The sequence below is a fragment of the Dermacentor variabilis genome, chromosome 8, assembly GCF_050947875.1.
Source record: "Dermacentor variabilis isolate Ectoservices chromosome 8, ASM5094787v1, whole genome shotgun sequence".
In the NCBI taxonomy this organism is placed as follows: Eukaryota; Metazoa; Arthropoda; class Arachnida; order Ixodida; family Ixodidae; genus Dermacentor; species Dermacentor variabilis.
The window spans coordinates 2,106,265-2,120,319 of record NC_134575.1 but is presented as its reverse complement, the minus strand read 5'-3'; positions in this window follow the sequence as shown (position 1 = coordinate 2,120,319).

Sequence of the window (14,055 nt, the reverse complement as noted above, 5' to 3'; positions counted from 1 at the left end):
AGGTAGCTGCAGTTGGTGGGGCTAATTTCTTGGAATGCAGGTGCCGTTCTTGTCTTGTACCAAAGGGGTCCCTGATGATGCAGCTTTAAGTAGGTATGGTAATTTTATGTGCCCTGTCATGGTTTGTGCAACAACTGTACAACACCTGTAGCTGTCATGCTCACCCTGTTATAGGGGCTTTGACTGCACACGTAGTTTAACATTATAACTACTGTAGTTCCTCATTTTCCAATGAGTGCAGGTTTATGATCATATATGCTGCTTGTTCGAGTGCTGTAGGCTTCTGTTCTGAATGTTGTACGATAAATTGCACGATACAGTTGGCCTGGTGTATTTTCTATTTCATTTTGAGAGGACTTTATGTCTTCGCAACAATGATGGCATGGGAAAGAACTACAACCCTTCTTACTATAACATATATTTTGTTTTCAATGTGCAGGTGGTGAAGGGCAGCCGTCTGCTAATCAGGCAGGCTATAAGCCCAGTCAAACGACCTCGCCAGTTGGTTGCCAAACGCGGCCAACCCAGTAGTGACCATGACAAACAAGACCAAACTGAAAGTGCAGAGGACAATGTGCTGCGTGCTTTAATAATATATGGCACCAACACAGTGCTGTATATTCCTTCACAGGTTACGTGCCAAAAATGCGGAGATATTATAGCTCACACGTGGTATAGCGCGCGGTTTGTACAAACGTAATGGCGTACTTGCCCGATGTATTCGCTTCTGCAGTCTGCACAGCACCCAGTGTGGCCATTGCGGACTTGCATGAGGTCTTGAAGTTTGATTGGATCGAGACAGCGAAAATGACAGGTTAGAAAAAACGCGAAACACGCCTTCCGCCCAGCTAAAAAGCCCAAGTTTCGCTTTTCGGCCGGGTCGCATCTCCCGGCGTGGCAGCCCAGACCTGCTACTTCGCGGCGCTTAGGATAGATGACGCGACCAGCGCTCATCAATATGGCGGCGCGCTTTGAATTCACGGTGTTCTGGTGTATAGGTAGTGTCCAAATCGCACCCCCAGTTACAGCTTGCTCAGAGTAATAGAAGTCAACCTCCGAAGCCATTCTTTTGTGCACTGCAAGTGCCGGAAGCCATTGCGGGAGCCGGAAACGCGCCATCGTCGGCATGCTTTAGGCAACACCTACTGGAAGTACTAGTGCCTCGGCGAGTAAATCACCACTTTGGTGATGTTTTGATCAATCTGCCAAGTCTGAAACAAGCGTGCGTTCCCCTGACGAGACGATCGCCCTCTTCCCCTAAACAGTGTCACCCTTTTTCGCCCTGAGCAGACACAAAGACGAAGGCGAGAAGACACGAAGGGCAGGAGGTCATTGACAACTCAATCTGACAAAGGCACTGACATTTGCACAGGTTCCCCAAGTTTTCCGAGAAGACATCGACTGCCACAAACCGCAAGTGGTTATTTGAGGTTGTCTTGGCCCCCGTGTTAGGCGTGTTATGATCGACCTGTCAAGTGGGAGAAACGTTCAAGCGGGCGTTCTCATGTCGACATAATTGCCCTCTTCCCCGAAAAAGCGCCACCCCTTCACGCCCTGAGCAGACACAAAGGGAAGGACGAAGAGCAGAAGACACGAAGGGCAGGAGCTCGTCGACCTCAGAACCTCATAGAGGCACTGATACTTCCACAAGCTCCCCAAGTTTTCCAAGAAGGCATCGACTGCCAAAAGGCCACGAGGGGTCCATCAAAGCCGTTCTGTGCCCCGTGGTAACCGCGTACCAATGAAGTTAATACATTCTTTTCTGCTTCTTTATCATCATCACGATGCCCGCCTTCGTCGTCGTTTCCTGATTCTTGCGGCGAAGACCCACCTCACGTGGTCGAGATCGTGTCTGCTGGTTGGCAACAGTGAGATACTAAACCCTTCGTCCTGGCTCCAGCAGAATGGTAAGCGCGTGACATTTTTTGAGAGTTTGCCAGGTTTTAGCTCGTGTCTTTTGTAAAACGGCAAATTAGTTTCTGTACGTGCAGGCTCCTGTTGAAAGCTACCTCATGTCACAGCAGAATAAGCAAATCCTTGTTCAGGATTGACAAGGGTTTAAGCAAGCGGAGAAAGTCTGAGTTGTTATTAATTTGTGAAGTGCTGGGAATTTCGGTCGGGAAAAGTCATAGAAAGCCGCAGCCTAATGAGGCCATAGGGAAGTGCGGGGCTCTTGAAGACGGAATTTCAGAAACATGGGTAGAGACCGAGAAACGAGCTGAGAAAGCTGAACAAAACGCGGCCGAAGAAATGCAGAGAGCTGATCAAAAGGAAGGTGCAGAAAGAAAGGCATGAGAGGAACAGAGAGCTCACGAACAAATTCTAAATGAACTAGACGTGCAGCCGGATCCGGCCAGGCAATCCGCAAATAACATCCCTATATATGAAAGACGTTCAGGTGAAGCAGGAGTAACAATAAAAATATCTTGCCGTCGTACAAGATAAACGATCCTGGTGTTAGCAGCGCAAAACGTAGACCAGACCCGAGACGAGAAGACGACACGACAGCGCTTGTGGTGTCGTCTTTTTTGTGAAAGATGGCGATGATAACCTGGCCCTCTTAGAACCCTACCTTCGCGACTTAGTAGTTTATGGAGTGCCGTGTAAAGTACCGTGTAAAGTGCCGTGTAATGGACATTGTACACCGTGCGTTTGTGAAACCTGAGGATTTCACCTGCGAGAAAAACGTGTTGGCGCTAGAGAGTTGGCCACAACAGATTGTAACCCTTCTTCCTGGCGAAGCAACCGAAATAATTGCAAGGCTAACGAGAGAAGACATAGATGACTATGAGAAAGTAAAAGCTGGGTTGCTATAGAGAAATATGGGCTCTCAGCGGAGGCTTTCCGCCCTCGTTTTCGGGAAGCAGCTCGAACGCCGGTCGAGATTTCTTTTTTTTTAAGACTTCACTTATAAGTTGAAAGTCAATTTATTTGAGTGGCTAAAAGGGGAAGATGCGTTTGGTTGTCACGACAAGATTGTTGATTTAATCTGCATGGAGCAGTTTTATGGGTCCTTGAGCGAAGAGTTGCGCCTGTGGATTCAAGATAGGTCGGGCGAAAAGAGCTTGGAACGTGCGGTAGTGCTAGCAAATGAATTCGCTGCATGTCGCGTATCCGAGAAAACGCGTGTCCGGCCGTCCACTAAATGCAGCAAAGAGGAAAACAGGTGCCCCGTTCGCCACGAAAGAGACGAAGGTGGGACAAAAAACGTGCAGCCCGCTAATTCAGCCGAACATAGCGCCGCAGTAAAAGACGAAAGAAAAAAAATATTACCGACGATTACGTTACTTCCTAATGCGAAATTTGAGCGCAGCAAATAAGCTGTTTCACCTTTTCGATAGATTGAGGCAAAGAAATCGAGCAACACATGTATGCGCTATCACAGAATTTTTTTTTATTTTTCACACGTATTCCTTTAACAAAGACTCCACTAGGTAAGCTTCTGCTTCGGCGGCACGCACCTCTGGATTCTGACGGCGACGGCGCTGGGCCTCTGCTCTGGCAGCTCGTTTAGCAGCAGCAGCAGCAGCAGACGGAGGACTTCCATCGGTCGTCTCGCTCATGGCTCAGAAAGAACTGGCAGATAATTTCGCAGTGGCGAACGGCAGCGGCAATTTCGGCTCGGGCGGTGCACATATACAGATCCGCCGCCACCGATCTGGCTCTCTGATTGCCACCGCACAGGGCGAACGGCAGCGGCAATTTCGGCTCGGGCGGTGCACATATACAGATCCGCCGCCACCGATCTGGCTCTCTGATTGCCACCGCACAGGGGTTGCATTGGAGGAGGAGCGAAGAAAGGAATTAAGTTCGAGCCGGCGCTTTGACAACCGGAGACTCGCAGGAAGAGGGGGGAGGGGGGCGGCGTGTACACCCAGCGGCAAACGATGGGGGCAGAAGCGCGCGCAGCAAGCGGACAACACGATAAAGGGAGGAGGGAAGAGATAGCAGCGACTGACTGATGCCGCTGACGCCGATAGTGAGTCAACCCCAGCTGCGGAGTTGGTTTCAGGGACAACGCCGCCGATGCCGACACAAACAATATGATACCCTCGCTTCCGCAGCGCTAAGAACCAGGTCTAGCCGTGGGAAGGTGGTCACGTATTCGTCGACGTGCCGGGGCCTACGTGAAATAACCGGCGCGTCGGCAACTGAAGAGCACCCTATCCGCCACACAAGAACAGGGGGGGGGGGGGACCCTTTCCTCCTCTTTCTACATGGCGGCGACGGTGTTCTATGCAGTCACGTTATCTTGACTCTCTAGCGGCGTCAGCGGCATCCAGCGGTATTAATCGGTCGCTGCTAGCGCTGGGGGGATGAAAGGGGGGCGGAGCTGGTTACGAGGCCGACGACAACGCCGACGACGACGCGAAACCCAGGAACGGACGCCAAAGAGCTGCGCTCTAAAACAGAAAAAGCGTTTGAGGTTAAAAAAACCGATCGTCTGTTTGCGTGGTCAGGAACACACACTTGCGATCGGCCGTCGGAAGCCTAGAATTGTTTTTTTTTTTCGTGAAAGACGGCGATGACAACTTGGCCCTCTTAGAACCCTACCTTCGCGACTTAGTAGTTTATGAAGTGTCGTGTAAAGTACTTAGAGACTCAGCTGCGACAATGGACATTATACACCGTGCGTTTGTGAAACCTGAGGATTTTACCGGGGAGCATGCGTGGATCCGGCAGGCAGTCGAGGAGAATATTGTTTGCTTGCGCGTAGCCAGCGTGAAGATTAAAGGGCCGTTTCGACTATTGCTGACTGAGGCAGCAGTATCGCCAAATCTGTCGAAACACGATCCCTACTTATTTTCAAGGCACTCGGAAATGACGTTGAAGATAAAGGGCCTCAGTTTCGGCGACCATACGGTCGAAGCTCTCACGCGTTCTAAAGCTCGAGAGATCGCGGCGGAGATAAATCACGGCAACGAAGCGAAAAATCTGCGTCGTGACGCTCAAGAAGCACAGCACATCGCTAGTGAGGGACTATTAAGTCCGTGGATGATCAGAAGCAAGTTAACTCTAGCTTGAATAATATATTTTTGTGGTGCGAAGAATGGGACATTGCTGCAAACATAGATAAAACTGTCTCTCTTCGCATAACGCACAAAAAGAATCCCCTGGAATACACGTATCAAATGGGATCTGTTTCATTAAAGCAAGTTTAGAGTTAAAAGTACCTTGGCGTAATGTTCACTAATAAATTTTCTTAGAACCTTCACGTTGACAACACAGGTTCTTCCGCCTTTCGGAAGCTAACCTATCTGCGACACAAACTAAGAAATGTCCCTTCAAAAGTTAAGCTACTCACTTACCTAACCTATATCCGGCCAAAACATGAATATGCTTGCGTTGCATGGGATCCCTATACTAAAGTCAATGTTAACAAACTTGAGAGAATACAGAGAAAAACTGTTCGTTTTATTTGTTCTAAGTTCAAAAGTTCGCATTCCTTGTCAGAGATGATGTTGGCTAACGACATTCCTTCGCTTGAACAAAAGACAGAAACACAGGCTAGACATTTTACATAATCTAATTAATCACAAGTTGGCTCTGGACCCTTCACTATATGTAAGTCATCTCTCCACTAGGTATACACGACACCATCGTCCGGATACGCTGACACCTATCTATGCTAGGACAGACAGCTGTGTGTTCTCCTTTCCCCGAACTATTTCTGAATGGAATTCGCTGCCCGCCCCTTACTGTGTTTTATGTAAGTTTTTGTTGTCTTTTCTTTCTGTATATAATGTGTTCTTCCTGTTGAATGAGCGGGGCAGGTCCTCGGCTCTCAAACTCCCTTGCCTTTGATGTGCAGTTCCCTTGCCTTTGATGTGCAATTCCCTTGCCTTTTTTTTAACATCGTTCTGTTTGCAACATTAATTGATTTAGGTATTGTGTTTTGATCTTTTTCACTAAATGTTTCTGTGAGCAATATATCAGTGTAAATTCTATATATTTTATGAAAGTATACGGACGTATCTTGTATATGTCTTGTACTCAATGTCTGCCCGTCCTGCAAGGACCACAATGTGGTCTGCAGTATGTACTAAATAAATAAATAAAATAAATAAAATCAGTGAAAAAGGTGCTAGCGAGGAGGCATCCAGGTCAGTGAGGATACCGCAGCAAAAGCTAGCATAGGAATTAGGTGCTAATTTGGTGCTGCCACATTCGGAATGCTCTTTAGACATACTAAGTTTGTCAAAGAAGGAATCGCGGCAGGAGAAGAGAACAATTATATCGCAAAAGCAGAAACAGTGACTGTTCCGGAGTTGGTTCGAGGCCCAATGCCTTCAGACGCGTTGCCTTTTGGGCGATTTGGTTGGACATGGTTCTTATTAGACTTTTGCGCGCACAAAGACAGGACGTCAAACGTAGAAGGGACACACAACACATGTTGTGTGAGCCTTCTTCGTTCGACTGTCCTGTCTTTGTGCGCGCAAAAGCCCAATACGAGCATGCAGACAGCGATCCAATCGAGTGCACATTAGTAGGTAGTAATTGTCCAAATGGGCGCATCCATAAGTTTCTTGAATATAGAGCGTTGTGCAAAATTTTTTCGTTTGTTCGTTGTTGAGAGCTTATTGGTTATCATTTGAAAGGTTTCGCGTTGCGATCAGGATTTATTTGTATTGTTTGTTGTACGAGCCAGTTAAAAGAATGCGCAGCCGGTGTTGCGACGATGGTGGCTCGTGGTCGCCCTCATTTTTGGAGATAAACATTGGCATTGGAGGTTTGTAGAAACAAACCATATGGGGTAATTAAACGTTTAAAGAGCAGTGTATGTGCATTTGTCAGTCCCCATTGCAGAAATTTAATTTGCTGAAGCGCGTTTGGAGAAGCAAACATTTTTTTTGTTTTTTGTGCGTAGATAGTGTATTTAGTTTTGTTTTGTTTTGGTCTTACGTTTTAAATGCCACTTAATGAATCAGTTTAATCCAGAGTTGAAGCAGTCGACAGAGCCCACTACGTTTTGCATTAGAGGCGCGGGTACTGAAAGGTACCATTGACCGAACAAGTAAGTCACTACGTGGCTTTTATCAAATTGATTATTTTCAATACGTTCTCAGTCTCGCGATAACCGTGGCTTTCTCGGGAAAAAGCAACCAGAAAGCGTTAGGCATTAGGCGGGTTGAAATACGCACAGAAGTCTTGTTCTTTACTTTGTTAGTTTTCGGGAATCGCAAATGAGAGCTACAGGTACGATACTGATAAGGTTTTATGTGAAGAACGTGTGAACTTGTCAGTTCTCGTGGTTAGTTGGGTGCTTTGTGTTTGCTGTGCCTTGGGCTTGGCGTGGCTTTCAGAACATGCCACCTGGCATGCCTTGGAATGATCGGCGAAACGAAACGGAGGCACGGGGTCCACCGGTCTCTTCGAGGTGCTTGGTTACTGCAACCCCTTCGGTATCTCCTGTGGCGGTGGACGGGCTATTATGATTGACCTGTCTAGTGTAAAAAAGCATTCAGGCGTGCATTCCCATGACGAGAAAATTGCCCCCTTCACCAAAAAAGCGTCACCCCTTTATGGCCTGAGCGGACACAAAGGGAAGGACGAAGAGAAGACACGAAGGGCAGGAGCTGGTCGACTTCAGAACCTCATAGAGGCACTGATACTCCCACAAGTTCCCCAAGTTTTTCAAGAAGACGTCGACGACCACAAGACCACGAGGGATCATTCAAGGCCGCCCTGACCTCCGTGTTAATCAGAACCGCTCGAGACTCTGATGGAGTCAGAACCATGTACCAATGAAGTTAATACATTCTTTACTACTTTTTTCATCACCACGATTCCCGCCTTCGTGGTCCTTTCCTGATTGTCGCGGTGAAGACGCACGTCACCCGGTTGATATCGTAACAGTGACAACAGCGCGCGAAGTCGCTGACACTCATGTTCAATCGCAATTGTTCAGTTTGGTCAACATTTATACATCCGTCGTAATACGTACGTATTTGAATAATTCGTAATGAATGATGTCAGCGTGAAATCGCTGATACTCATGTTCAATCGCAATTGTTCAGTTTGGTCAACATTTATACATCCGTCGTAATACGTACGTATTTGAATAATTCGTAATGAATGAAATGAACTACTGTATTCGCGATTGGCAGTAAACATTTCATCAGGCCATGAACTTTTGACAAAACCTAACAAAATCATAAGCTTAAGTTGTAGCATGAAGTTTACAACACTGTAACTCAAAGCCAAATACGGGCTCATGCTATCATAATTCTGCCAGCTGCACGTAGTGAGACATCTAAAGCACATGACATTCATTTATTGCATACCACTCAGAAATCATTGTCATCAGCTTCATAATCATTATTATCATCGTCGTCGTCCTCGTCGGCCTCTTTTATGTCTACTGCAGGACGAAGGCCTCTCCCTGCGATCTCTATTTACCCCTGTCTTGCGCCAGCCGATTCCAACTAGCACTCATAAATTTCCTAATTGCATCGCTCCACCTTGTCTTCTGCCGTCCTTCAATGCGCTTCCCTTCTGTTGCCACCCATTCTGTAACCCTAATGGTCCACCCGTTATCTAACCGGCGCATCACATGACTTGCCCCGCTCCATTTCTTTCTCTTAATGTCAATTAGAATATCGGCTATACCCGTTTGCTCTCTGATCCAAAACGCTCTCTTTCTGTCTCTTAACGTTATGCCTAGTATGCTTCATTCCATCGCTCTTTGCGCGGTCCTTAGCTTGTTCTCAAGCTTCTCTGTCAGTCTCCAAGTTTGTACGCCATATGTCACCACGGAAAAAATGCACTGATTGTACACCTTCCTTTTCAGTGATAACGGTAAGCTCCTAGTCAGGAGTTGACAACGTCTGCCGCATGAGCTACAACCCAATTTTGTTCTGCGAATTTCCTTCTCATGATCAGGGTTCGCTGTGGGTAGTTGACCTAGGCAAACGTACTTTTTCACAGACTCTATAGGCTGACTGGGGATCCTGAATTCTTGTTTCCTTGCCCAGCTATTCATTTATGTTTCTCTTCTGCATATTATTCTTCAACCCCACTCTCACACTCTCTCTATTAAAGGGACACTAAAGGCTAATAGTAAGTCGACGTGGACTGTTTAATTACCATTCCAGAAACCTCGGAACGCTGGTTTTATACCAAGAAATGACTTAGTTCCCGACAAAATTGCAGCTGAAGGGTCCGAATATCTTTCTCGAAATTCAATTTTCCCTCCACCCAACCAGGGGAATGGTGACGTTGCATACGCCATCACCGTCCTTTGCTGCCGTCACGGAGGAAGGAAACTGAGGAGAGGCCCTACCCCTCCGCGCACTAGGAGAAAAGTGTGGAGGAAATGACGTAGTAGGTTCTCCTCGTTTTTGCTCATTTTTTATTTCTTTGCCATAGCGGCCACTGTGCGCTCACACGTGTTGCTCCGTAGGTCTCGTACCGTGGCAAAGGCGCCGTGCGGGCAGGTTTGCGTTGGTCTCCGTGTTTCGTTGCACTGCGTTATCTGCACCGCGCTCTCCCGGATGTTGCTGTGGCCAGGTGGGACAGGAAGAACTAAACTTCGTGAAATAAACGCGCGCGCAACGCTGTACGCAATCTACCGTGCGACTGCAATGGCAACAGCCGAAGAAATATCTGCGGGAAATATTGCTGTTTTGGAGGAATCATGCTAACGTGCCGCCGCACGCCGAAACCGATGCGTTTCAGAATCTGTACAATGAACGCCTTGCAGGTCAGTGATGCCTGCTTTTGACAGCGCATATGGTGCATTTGCGGCACGTAGACGTACGTTATGAATACATAGTCCGTGTTCAGTAGCAACTTGCTTTTGTGCATATTAAAACACATGTTACTTAACTGTTGCTTGTTCCTCGCAGTACTCGCGACAGCAAGAAGTCTTTTAAGCTGAGCGCGTTCGAGGTTCATGCACACCGGCACAGGTGTACCTCAATACACGTGGTGATAGAGCGTTACGCCGAATATGTGCATTTTGCTGTCCTCGGCACCGTGCGCATGCCAGCCGACGCGCCATCCTGGAAGATGGGAAAGAAGCGGCTGCTTTGACTTAAGGAACGAATCCTGCCTACCGCGGGCGTATCTTATCTGTGCGCGCGAGAAGCGCAGGGAAGTGAAGGTTAGCGGATGCGCTGCAAGAGTCAGCAAGGCTCCACAGAACGTACGCCTGCGAACACATCAAACGACTGTTCCATGGTCGCAAGGTGGCCGGTGCTACGCGCGTACTGTTCTGCAGCTTGCGCCGGCTATCGCAAAACTTTGGTTCCGTGATGCTTCACTTACCGTGGAAAGAAGGCACCTTAGGCCGCAGTCAATCAATTTAAGCGCGAAGTCAGAAATGACATTTTGCCTCCTCGCCGGCGCGCTGTCGTAGTGATGCGCGGCCAGCCGAACTTTGTTCAACGAAGCACGACGATTCCTTAAACGAGAATGTCTTTGTGCTCATAAGCTCCGAATGGATCGCAAATGGGTCGATGTGTCGTACGTGTCTCCAGTGCGTTCTTGCAGTGCAGTGAGAATGCGTACATTTTTTTCGTATCACAGACGTCTAGTTCGCGAGATCGTCTGAGCGCCCCAGGAAGTCCAAGTAGAGAAAAGTAAGTAGAAGTCAGCGATAAAGGTGACCTTTTTCAATATCGCGCAAGAACTGGGCAGCGGCCGGTACCCGCGGTTGATGAGAATAGCTCATTTGGCTGGCCTGATAAAGCATGTTTATTTTCATAAAAGCCGGTAAAAGCAGCCGATTCGACCACACGGCCCAATTTGCGAAGTTCATTATCAACTTCTTTCAACATGACTTCGGCAACGGTAATGCCTTGAGACATCGCAACTGTTTAGTATTGCTGTGGAGCGCGCGCGCCCGAGCAGCCCGGTTGTGCGCAGCGCGGCTTGGTTTCGCGAGAAATGTCAACAAGAGAGGAGAGCTGGCCTGATAGGCGGAGCAACGCCACGAGCAACGGTAACTTCCGGCTTCACTTTAGCTTCACTAAGAGTTTCCTTCCTCGCTGGCTGCCGTCGATGAGTAAAACAGCGTCCGAGAGGCGGTGGTACCGAGCAAAGACAGAGCGGCGGATTCTCCGCTGCAGCTGCTTTTTCGCCAAGTGGCGTAGACCATTCGGGCATCTCGCGGCATCACATGGAAGTCGAATTCTCTGCTACTTGCAGTTTGTGCGAGTTTCTCGAGCCAGAAAACCAGCGCAGCACTACGCGATAACTACTGAAACACGAAAGCGTGGGCGGCGCGGAGTCGAGAGAAAAGGAAACCGTTCGACCGCCCGCATCGTTGTCGAGGGTAATTTCAATTAGTTGTGTTGTCAAAACATGAAATAGAAATTGACAAGCAGTATTTTATTTCGCCTTTTAATACAATACGAGGATGTTTTGTGCAATGAGTGGTTGACTACCAGTGACAGAATTTAACTGAGGAGTGCTTTCGTCATCGGGCTAGTACTTGAATTTCCCGGGGTACTCTCTAATAATGTCGTGCATTTGCCTCAATTTCTCGAGTATTAAGGGTCTGTTCGCGATAATATTGACGCCTTATAGATTCTCGAGCACTAATCTATCATTTTAGCTTGACTTAATATTTGCCTCTAGTGTCCCTTTAAGGTCCTCATGGAGGAAGGAAACTGAGGAGAGGCCCTACCCCCTCCGTGCGCTAGGAGAAAAGTGTGGAGGAAGTGACGTAGTACGTTCTCCTCTTTTTTGCTGATTTTTTATTTCTTTGCCATAGCGGCTACGCCTTTCGGGCCACAATTGCGGCTTTGTTTTGGTTCTGTGCGCTCACACGTGTTGCTCCGTAGGTTTCGTACCGTGGCAAAGGCGCCATGCGGGCAAGTTTGTGTTGGTCTTCGTGTTTTGTTGCGCTGCGTTATCTGGACCGTGCTCTCCCGGATGTTGCTGCGGCCAGGTGGGACAGGAGGAACAAAAATTCGTAAAATGAACGTGCATGCAACGCTGTACGCAATGTACCGCGCCACGGCAATAGCTACGGACAAGGGAATATCCGCGGGAAATTTTGTCCTCATTCGCGGAATCATGCTAACGTGCTAACGATTGCTTAGTATTACTGCGGAGCGCGCGGGTCCGAGCAGCACGGTTGCGCGCAGCGCGGTGTGGTTTCGCGAGAAATGTAAACAAGAGAGGAGAGCTGGCCCGACAGGCGGAGCAACGCCATGAGCAACGCCAACTTCCGGCTTCACTTTAGCTTCACAAAGAGTGACGTCAGGGCCTCTCCTCAGTTTCCTCGCTCCGTGAAGGTCCTCAATCATTTGTTGTAACTCGTACCCAGTGTTGCTGAACAGGACAATGTCATCTGCAAACCGAAGGTTGCTGAGATATTCGCCGTCCATCCTTACACCTAAGCCTTCCCAGTTTAAGAGCTTGAATACTTCCTCCAAGCTGAATTAACTACTAAATTCATAGTAGGACGTTCGTGAAATGCTTGTAGACATTTTAAATGTGCCACATTAACTGTAGGCTCGAGCATCACAATCGTTTCCTTGAGATGCATACCTGATGGAGTTTAAAGAATTTAAAGAATTCAGAGTCACAAATTTGTGGACTTCGTGTTTCAATTATTTCAAGCTTAATAATATTCCATCATTCTTATAAATTCTGAGAGGCCCGGCCGTATTCTGCTTCCATAGAGTTCATATAATTTGACTGAGCTTTTGAGCGCAATAAATTCAGTTTGAATCGGTCTCGAGGTTGTCGAATGAAACGATTTCTTCGTTTTACATGCATTTGTATAGCAAAATCGGAGTTGGCCTCTCGCTACAGGTTTCTCTTAATACTAAACTAAGTGGGAGCCTTAAGAAGTGTTGTGATCCGCAGTTTACTATGCTATTGCACAATAGGAAAGCGAACCTAAATGATTTCATAGTTTTGACTGTAAAAAAGTATAAGCCCTCTGCTTAGAGGCATTTAATTACAAAAGTGCTTCTTGACGTGAGACGCTCTATAGCGCTGATAGAAGCACTAACGATCCGGATAGCACGAAATAAAGATCGTCATGCTTAGAAAACAGCTTGCCTTGATCCAAGATGTGCGATGCAACAGGCTCAACTGTGAGAGAAGCAGGGATAACGAGCGCTGCGTCCGAAGAAAACGAAAAATACCGCAGTGGAAGGGGACACCACTCTGCGCCCAATTAAAAACAGCGTCGGCTTTGATTGCACGTGCTCCGCGAACTGCCGTCTTCACGTGTAGTTTGGCCTGCTTTAGCGCGGTCGTATATGCTAGGAAATAAATGTCTTTTATTTCCTGCATTATATTCCTTTACCTTTATATGCGTAAGAATTTCTATAGTTACCTAACGAGAAAACCCGTCCGTCCATCCTTCCCGTAAGACCATCGCTTTCAAGGTAGAGACCCACTCGTGTCGCTTCAACACGAACTAAGCGGCGGCGAGAGCACAGCACAGACCGAACTACCAGCACTCGTTGCTCTGTCTCCATCGGGCGTCGCGTTCAAGATAGGACCCGCGCTACCGCGCCATACGCAGCTGCAGTTGATCACGGTTCGTAATAATTCGACGCATATGGATAAGGAGCTAAAGGGCGTTAACGGCTTATGACGATCGGAACATCATCAGTGCAACTGGCGCTGCCACCTGCAGTAGTTGGCGTGTATCGTCGATTCACCTTGAGCCGCCGTCCGCAGCAATTCGTGTTGCCGCAGCGCTATCGCTTATACTTGTCGGGTCGAGTTTCATAACATTCATAGTGACACCGGGCTGTGTTGCACTCAAACAATTTTGTTTCATGCTCAAATTCAGTGGTGTATTCGGTGCCTTTCTCGTGTGGAAAAAGATAAGTGGGCCAAACCAGCCGATGTCTTCACACTAGGCTAAAGGAGCATTCGAATTCCATGAAAGGGATTGCGCACAGGCATCTCGCAATGCACGTAGAGGACTGCAATTGACAAGGTAAATGCACACCCCAGTTTGGAAATACAACAGTCCTGTATAGGCACAAAGATAGAACAAGAGAAATTGTAGAGGCTCACGAGATAAAGAAAAAGGGAGCAGGCCAGTTGTGTCAGTCGTGGTTCTATAGCGCTTCATGG